The 9,185-nt window shown below is 44.8% G+C and overlaps 1 pseudogene; it reads left to right on the top strand.

Moving 5' to 3' along the window:
• The first annotated feature begins 4,730 nt into the window (after window positions 1–4,730).
• LOC132434587 (apolipoprotein F-like) lies at window positions 4,731–6,240 on the top strand (annotated as a pseudogene).
• The last annotated feature ends 2,945 nt before the right edge of the window (window positions 6,241–9,185 follow it).

Genomic DNA, 9,185 nt, shown 5'->3' with positions numbered 1-9,185 from the left:
GATATCACAGAGATATCTGACAGATACCTGTCAGAGTGGCTATCATCCAAAAGAACACAAATAACAAATGTTAGTGAGGATATGGACAAAAGGGAACCCTTGTACACTGTTGGTAGGAACATAAATTGGTGTAGCCGCTGTGGAAAACATATATATGTCAATCCCAATGTCCCAGTTCATCCCACATCCCCTTCCCCCCTTGGTATTCATGTTTGTTCTCTACGTCTGTGTCTCTATTTCTGCTTTGCAAATAAGTTCATCAGTATAATTTTTCTAGATTCCACATGTAAGCAATATTATACAATATTTGTTTTTCTCTTTCTGACTTCACTTTGTATGACAATCTCTAGGTCTATCCATGTCTCTGCAAATGGCACAATTTCGCTCCTTTTTATAGCTGATTATATACCTCAGTTATTTGTTTGTTTGGCTGTGCAGGGTCTTAGTTGTGGCACACAGGATCTTAGTTGCCACGTGCAGGATCTTTAGCTGCGGCATGCGGGATCTAGTTCCCTAACCAGGGATCGAACCTGGAGCCCCTGCCCTGGAGCCCCTGCATTGGGAGCGTGGAGTCTTAACCACTGGCACACCAGGGAAGTCCCATACCTCAATTGTTTAAAAAAGTATGCCTCAGGAAGGAGACACAAAGGGAGGAAAAGCCAGTTTGTCAGCCTGGGGCATAGGGGAAGTCTGGGCAAGAAAGAGATGGGTAAACATTGCAAATGTCATGTCCTTCCCAATTCTTGTAAACCATTAGCTTCCTGGCCCTCTTATGTTTCCAGCTGTGGTAGAGTGAAGGTGAGATTCAGAAAATAGTCATTCAGATTAGGGAGAGCCCTAGGTCAGGGATGCATTTGGACTGTCTTGTTTCTCTAATTTGTCTTTTTTGCCTCCCATAGCCTCTGAAGGTAGAGGTGAAGCTATGTCCAGGGTAATTGGAGTTTTCAAGGGCTAAGACACATTTTACCAGTTTGAGTAAAGTATAGAAACTTTGCGTTCCCTTAGGTCTCTTTACATTCCCCACTTATACTGTAATTATCTTAAATATTTCTTCTCTCTATGCTGAGAACCACATAAGGCAATGTTATAATTTTTACTTAAATCACTTAACATGATTTAGAAAACTCATGAGAATAAGATGGTATATTATTATACATATCTTTCACTCTGTTGCTCTTTTTTCATGACATTTCAAGCTTTTTTTTTTTTAATAATTTTCTTTCTGTTTAAAGAAATTCCCTTAGCCATTCTTTTAGAGTAGGTCTGCTGGTGACTAATTCTCTTAGTTTTCCTTAATCTGAGAACATCTTGATTGTACCTTAATTTCTGAAGGATGTTTTTGCTGTGTTTTCTCATAGAGGGAACTTTTCACACCACCAAGCTGTTGATTCTGCCAGTCTCCTAGCCCATCCTCCAAGAATCGGCTAGAATGTGCTTTCTTTTGTGAAGCAGTCTGTGTCACTTTTTTTTTTTTTTTTTTAATGGTGGTGTGCGGGCCTCTCACTGTCACGGCCTCTCCCGTTGGGGAGCACAGGCTCCAGACACGGACGCTCAGTAGTTGTGGCTCACAGGCATAGCCGCTCCGCGGCATGTGGGATCTTCCCAGACCGGGGCACGAACCCGTGTCCCCCGCATTGGCAGGAGGATTCTTAACCACTGCGCCACCAGGGAAGCCTTTTGTCACTCTTTGAACCCCAAACCAAAAGCAATCACTTTTACAGCTGGGATTTGTTCATTCCCCTGATAAAGCACCAGTCTTACAGGGTTTCATCTTGTTCTTTTTCCCACTAGACTGTGAACTTGAAAGCCAGGATCAGGTGTATTCACCTTTGGATCCCACAGGTACATTCATTAATATATCCAACTAACACAACAGTGTATTGATGCCTCCTACGTAGGAGTCACTGTGTTGGGCACTGGGTGTCAATTGGATGTGATTACCCAAAGACTAGGTATACAGAGGTGAATAAAGCGATGATAATAAGGGTCCCAGCGCTTACTGATCTTCACCAGTGCAGCATTAAGCACAGAGTAGCTGTTAATACTAACAATCTGGTAAATCTAGAGGCTAGTCCTTTTACTCTGCTGCCACTTTCTACTTCTTTGACCCCATGGGAAAACTTCCTGTGGAGTCCAGACATGCTGAACCCGGAGAAAGTTAGATGCTTCTTTGAGTCATTCAGAGGAGGAGGAAAGCTTCAGCCAGTGCTGGAACCTGAAGTCTTTGGAGGGTAAGGCCTGAGGAGGAGTACTGAGCACAAGCCCTGAGGGCCCTCCTGTTAGCCAGCAAAAGGAGAGCAGGTCTGGTGTCCCAAGGGGCTAATAGGAATGCTATTGATTACTTATGTACCAGCCTTGCTGGTCTAGGGGGCTGATGAAGTTACTTCGATGCCTCCTAGCTCAGTGGGAAACCAGGCTGATGGGGACTGACAACTAAAAACAACACCCAAGATTTTTAGGGCAGTGAAAGTATTCTGTATGATACTGTAAATGTAGATATATGACGTTATACATTTGGTAAAACCCATAGAACTGTGCAATGCAAAGAGCTGAACCCTAATGTAAACTGTAGACCTAGGTAATAATAATACGTAACATTTAAATAATATAACAATCAAGTGTAACTAAGGTACCATACCAGTGGAAGATGTTAAAAATAGGGGAAACTGAGGGGTTGGGGGAGAGGGAATATTTGGGAACTCTGTACTTTCTGCTCAATTTTTCTATAAACCTAAAACTACTCTAAAAAATAAACTTTTTTTTTTTGGACTCTGCTTCTTGAGCCATTTTATTTTATTTATATATTTGTTTTGGCTGTGCTGCATGGCTTGTGGGATCTTGGTTCCCCAACCAGGGATCAAACCCGTGCCCCGTGCAGTGGAAGCATGGAGTCCTAACCACTGGACTGCCAGAGAATTCCCAAAAATGAACTATTAATTAAAACAAAAAACCCATCATCCAAGAAGTGACAGCTAATGGGAATTGATGAACAGATAGAAGATGAGGACAGGAGCAAAGGTAGGAAGTCTGACTGGGGGGACCTGGCTTTGTCTTCATCCCTCTGTCATTCCTCAGTCCTGGAGACAAGCTCACCACCACTTTCCATCCCCCTACATATTTGCACAATCTCTCTTCCCTGTCATTCCCAAGGCACCAGAGTTGGAAATTCAAGGAATTTCAAGGAAAAGTAATTTTCATATTGAGGATGAGGATGACGCTGATTGTAGAACTGGAGGTCCAGTTATGGATGGTGAACTCAAGTCAGAAATGGGAGACTCTGGCAGGACCCAAAAACTTCTCTAAGCTGTCCGGAAGCAGTAGAGTCTTGAGGTTTCCTGTGGACTTAGGGTCCAAGAATTTCAGGCAATAGTGTTGGATACCTCTACATCTAGTTCTCCCAGTTTTAGGAATGTGTCCCTGTAGCTTTCTGAAGACTTAACTTCTCTTATTCTAGGGACTGATGTCTTCTTGCTTATTAGGGAGCCATCCTGGGACTAAGAGGAGTGAATAAGATAGGAGGAGGGACCCAAGACCCCTTCATTGACCCGTTCCCTTTGGTTGTGTTCCAAGGTGGGTTATGGCACCAGAGAGAAACCTTTATGCCACAATGATGTGTGGACTTTTGTACCAGTTTTAGGAGGCACCATATGCCATTGTTCCTTACTGTTCAGACTACAGTTTCTCACCTAGACCCCTGTATGAGAAATGAAGCCCTATTCCTATAGTTTTGATGTAGGCTTAGAAAGGGGTACTATCAAGGTAATGGATGCATTTAATTAGGGAATTGCACTGGAATTAATGTAAACACTGAAAAGTTGCTCTTATCTGGTCTGACTTCTGGTGGATTCTATTGTCCTATTCCTCTACCTATTAAATCCATTGAGTAAGAACTATTTTGGGCAACTTCCCTGGTGGTCCAGTGGTTAAGGCTCTGTGCTCCCAATGCGGGGGACCTGGGTTTGATCCCTGGTCAGATAACTAGATCCCTCGTGCATGCGCAACTAAAAGATCCTGCATGCCACAACTAAAGACTCCATGTGCCACAACGAAGACCTGGCGTAGCCAAATAAATAAATAAAATATTTTGGGCAGAGTTACAGTTACCAAAGGGGAAACCGGGTGGGGGGAGGGATAAATTAGGAGTTTGGGATTAACAGATACACACTGCTATAGGTAAACTAGATGAACAACAAGGACCTATATATAGCACAGGGAACTATATTCAATATCTTGTAATAACCTATAATGAAAAAGAATCTGGAAAAGAATATATATATATATATATATGAATCACTTTGCTGTACACCTGAAACTAACAACATTGTAAATTGTAAATCAACTGTACTTCAATTAAAAAATAATAAAAATTTTTATGGGCTTCCCTGGTGGCGCAGTGGTTGAGAGTCCGCCTGCCGATGCAGGGGACACGGGTTCTTCTTCCGGTCCGGGAAGATCCCACATGCCGCTGAGCGGCTGGGCCCGTGAGCCATGGCCGCTGAGCCTGCGCGTCCGGAGCCTGTGCTCCGCAATGGGAGAGGCCACGGCAGTGAGAGGCCTGCGTACCGCAAAAAAAATAATAATAATAATAGTAATAATAAAAATTTTTAAAGAACTATTTTGGGGTCTCCTACCCAGAAATCACTGGTATCCCTGCCTTTCACCTCTCACTTCCCCAGAAGACCCAGAGGAGTTTTTTCTCATCGAAGTTTAGGTCTAGAGAAATCCTTAGGATGAGAGGGATACGGGGCAGGAAAAGGGAGAAACCTGATTTCAGCATGGGGGCAAAGGTTAGGGCAAAGCCTGAACTAAGAAGAGGCAGATAAATATTTGTGAATGTTATGTCCTTCACTGTTTTCAGAGGGGTCAACTGTTTTGTCTCGGGTAAAGAGAAGGTCAGATCTAGAAAGCAGTCATTCAGATCAGAGAAGCACAGAGGCAAAGGACATGTTCAGACCATCTCATTCCTCTGGCTTCTTTTTTTACCAGGAGCAGGTGAGTATCTCCCACAGCCTATAAGGTTTGATGTCCAGCGTGATTGAAACTTCCAGGGGCTAAGACACTTCCAAGCTCTGACCAGTCCTGGTGTCTCTTCATCCCAAACCTTTCCCCACTTCCCAATCTGAGCATTGCTTCTTTCCAGCAGGGCTGTTCTGCTGACCCAATGATCCAGGCTGTGCTGCTCCTTTGCTGTGTCTTGCTGTCCCAAGGGGCTGCCTTTCCAAGAAGGAAGGGGCCCTGAACTTCCAGCCATCTTTCACAGAAACTGGGCATCCTCTGAACGTGCTCTCCAACCAGATCCCTCTCCCAGATCCCCATACTTGCCGGGATCTCTTGCACACAGTCCCCTCCTTAGCCCCTCTCTCTGAGTACCTATCCAACTTAGCTCTGGAGGCGGCCCTGGAGGAGGTTGGTTGCACAACCAAGGCCCACATTCTGCAGCTTCAGCTTGTTAAGATGGGAGGAAAGGATACCACTGAAACCCTCATCCATGAGAGCAAAAAGCACAACAATAAGGAAGAAGAGATTGGTAATGCTAAGGTCATTCTGAAGGATCTGGGAGGATCCTCAGGGGAGCTTAGGCGGGTACAGCGCTGTTACCCTTCCTGAGGCATGTAGGCAGGAACATAAGTGGGTGCTCTACGAGACAGCGCAACTGATAGTTGAATTTGCTGAGAAGCTCCCTTCCACTGAGCTGGTAACAGAGTTAAAGATTTCTGTCATTAGTGTCACCCAGAAGTGCACGGATAAATCTTGGGAGCATTTGGAAGGAGTAGGCAAACGGCTGATGGAAAGCCCTGAGATTAAAGACTTCACAATGCCTATGGAAGATCAGATATACTTTGTCAAACATTCCACAACTATTCTGATGTGCCTTATACTGGGACTAATACAAAAACATTTCCAGACATTTTTTGGATAGGGAAGGCCTCCGAGGAATCCCATCTCCTGTCTCAAATGTCTCTGATAGGACTGTGTACAAGGACTGTGCACAACAGGTAGTTAGAAATGTTGAGACAGCTTAGGGCAGAAGTGTGCTATTCATTTGATCCCAGTGCTGAAAGACATGTGACCAGAGTCAGCTTTGCCCCCTCTCTTAATAGGTCCTAGCCCCTATTTTTTTCTCCCAATTTCTCTTTATTTCAGTTAAAAGATACTGTGGTTATATTATGTACTAGACACGAAGGATATTGTAATCTTTCCCCGTTCATCTACCTTTTACTTTCTAATTCCCCAACTGGATGCTATAGCTTGCTTGTGTTAATTTTTAAACTGAAAAGAGAAATTAAATGTTGCTTCTATATCAGAATCACTGTTACTTGATCTCTCTTAACGGCGGGTCTCCGTGGCATTTTTTGGGGGGTGGGGCACTGTGCAAAATGGGATCTTAGTTCCCTGACCAAGGATCAAACCCAGGCCCACAGCATTGAAAGTACCGAGTCTTAACCACTGGACCACCAGGAACTTCCCTCCACGGCTTCTTTTGTGAGCTGGAGATGAAATGTGGCAGGAACATGTAGGAAGTGCCAATGTATTTTCAGGCTGAGTGTGTAACAAGGGGACAAGGTTTGAGCAGTCAATACAAATGGGCAAATAATTATAGAGGTCATATCCCTTGCTGATCATTGGGGAAAGCAACCATCTTTCCTCCTTATGGGACAGAGAACTGGGCAGAGTGGGTCTAGATCTACCAGAGCAGTTTTACTTCTCACTGACTGGATTGTGTGGTAATTTGGGGCCCCATACCTGCATGGAATGGGGCCCATGTAAAGCAGAGGAAGTCCCTGGTGATCTGGATAGGGAGACCAAGAAGAGCAATTGAGTCCCATTCCCTGGCCGCAAACTTAAAAGGAAGAGAGGCTGGGAGTTGATGGGTGAGATGTCCTCTAACTGAGCTCTGGATTCCTTCAGACCACAGCCCAAAGGAAACAGCTTGTGTGTTGTCTTCCACTCTAGTATAGTCAGATCCAGCTAGACATCACCAAGACCCACCATGACCTGCTCCTTTAGTGCTTCCTGCTGTACCCCGTGGTTGTCACTTCATGTGGTGCCCAGAAAAAGACCCTGGTGCCTTTTTCCTCATCTCTGGGGATCCAGCCACCCACAGCAGGCTCTTGGTTCTGCCAGACTCTGCTCCCAAAGTCCCTGGCTGGCCTCACCCGCTTTGTACTCCACCAAGGGTGTCCCTGGAGCAGACTGATCATGAGACTGATTCCTAGACCCTGCAGCTTTGTCTTTATAGCCTGGAGGATGTGAAAGCCATGCAGGTTTTCTTCAATCAAATACATGCTGCCATGCTGCCACATGGACAGCAGCACAGGGAGGGGCCTCCCAGGGAGTGCCCTGGTCTCTGTTCCACAGCTCTTAGGCAGGGTTTAGCCTGATCCAGGGAGATAAAGATGTGCCTTCTCTACTCTACAATGTTAGTATGAGCAAAAGCAGCATATGTACAACGTGGTCCAGCTGTTGCCAGGACTGGGAATCTACTACGAAGTCAGGCATAGCTTTGTACTCTGCTGCTCAGAACTACAATAGACCCAAGGAGTGAGGCTGAGATGAGGCCACAGACCTAGGCTGCAGCCTTCGGATGATCATGCCCAGGTTATCAGGGGACCCAGTGGCTACTGGTGAGCTCTGTGCTTAAATCTGCAGCGAAATCTGGGGTTCAGCAGCTGAACCATTATTACCATGAAAAAGAGGCAAATACCCCTCTGTCAGAGACTAGGGAGGAGGGCTTGGAAGGCACCACAGATGTAAATCACCCAGGGGGACAAACAACAACCATGGCCTCGGAAGACAAGACTCCTGAAGTAAAGTCAGCTCCTACTCATTTCGGGCCTTATTCAAGGGCCATGACTTAGATACTTTTTGTAGGAATCTTCTGCTTTATATAAATAAAGAGATTATTCACAGAAGGAATTAAACTGAATTTAAAATTATCACCAACTCCCTTATCCTAAACTTCAGATATGGAGTAGAATATTCAACTATGATTATGTCAGTCTGTCATTATTCATGGTAGTGAAGAGAATCCTCTTCCCTCAAAAACAAAACAAAACAGGCTTTTTCCCTTCATCATAAAATCATACGACTCCTTAAATCATATACATGCTTGCTTTATTCTGTTAGGCTCTGGGTACTGCAATAAATTGAGATTTCCCAAAGATCAGATGGCCCCAGGAGCAAGAATGCTGCCCAGGCCAGCAGGTCTTTCACAGATGTGCTAATCCACCTACTGAAAATCAGAGGTGACAAGTCTTACCAGTCCTTGTTGAAATTCCAGGTGTTTGGAACGGGGATGATCCCTCTGATTAAGATAGGGAAGAGGGACCTGGGGGTGTATTAAAATAGAGTCAATTACAATCTTAGGGGTTTTATGACTTCTCCCACAATTTCCAGACTACTGCAATCCAACAGAAATTTGAGAGATGATGGAAATGTTCTATATCTGTGCTGTCCAATATGGTGGACACGAGCCCTATGTGTCTACTGGGTGCTTGAAATGTGGGTGGTACAACTGAGAAACTGACTTTTCTTTCCAAGTTTTAAATTATTATTCATAGTTTTTATTGTTGGTATTACATGATAATGTCTCTAGGTGTTATGGACTGAATTGTGTCCCCCCTCAGAATTCATTAGTTGAAGCCCTAACCCACAACGTGACTATATGTGGGGAGAGGGCCTTTAAGGAGGTAGTTAAGGTTAAATGATATCATAAGAGTAAGGTTCTAGGGACTTCCCTGGTGGCACAGTGGTTAAGAATCCACCTGCCAATGCAGGGGACAAGGGTTCAAGTCCTGGTCCAGGAAGATCCCACATGCCGCGGAGCAACTAAGCCCGTGCACCACAACTACTGAGCCCGTGTGCCTGGGGCCCACACTCTGCAACAAAAGAAGTCACTGCAATGAGAAGCCCGTGCACCAAAACGAAGAGTAGCCCTCCCTGCACCGCAGCTAGAGGAAGCCCGCACACAGCAACGAAGACCCAACGCAGCCAAAAATAAATAAATAAATAATAAAATTTAAACAACAACAAGAAAAAAAGAGTGGGATTCTAATCCAAGGGGACTGGTGTCATAAGAAGTGGAAAAGACACCAGAAATGCATAAACACAGAGGAAAGGCTATGTGTGGGAACAGCAAGACGGCAGCCATCTGCAAGCCAAGGAGAGATGTCTCAGGACTAACT

This window comes from Delphinus delphis, chromosome 11, assembly GCF_949987515.2.
Source record: "Delphinus delphis chromosome 11, mDelDel1.2, whole genome shotgun sequence".
Taxonomy (NCBI): domain Eukaryota; kingdom Metazoa; phylum Chordata; class Mammalia; order Artiodactyla; family Delphinidae; genus Delphinus; species Delphinus delphis.
The sequence above is the reverse complement of the archived record's forward strand: the minus strand, read 5'-3'. Positions and strand labels throughout refer to the sequence as shown.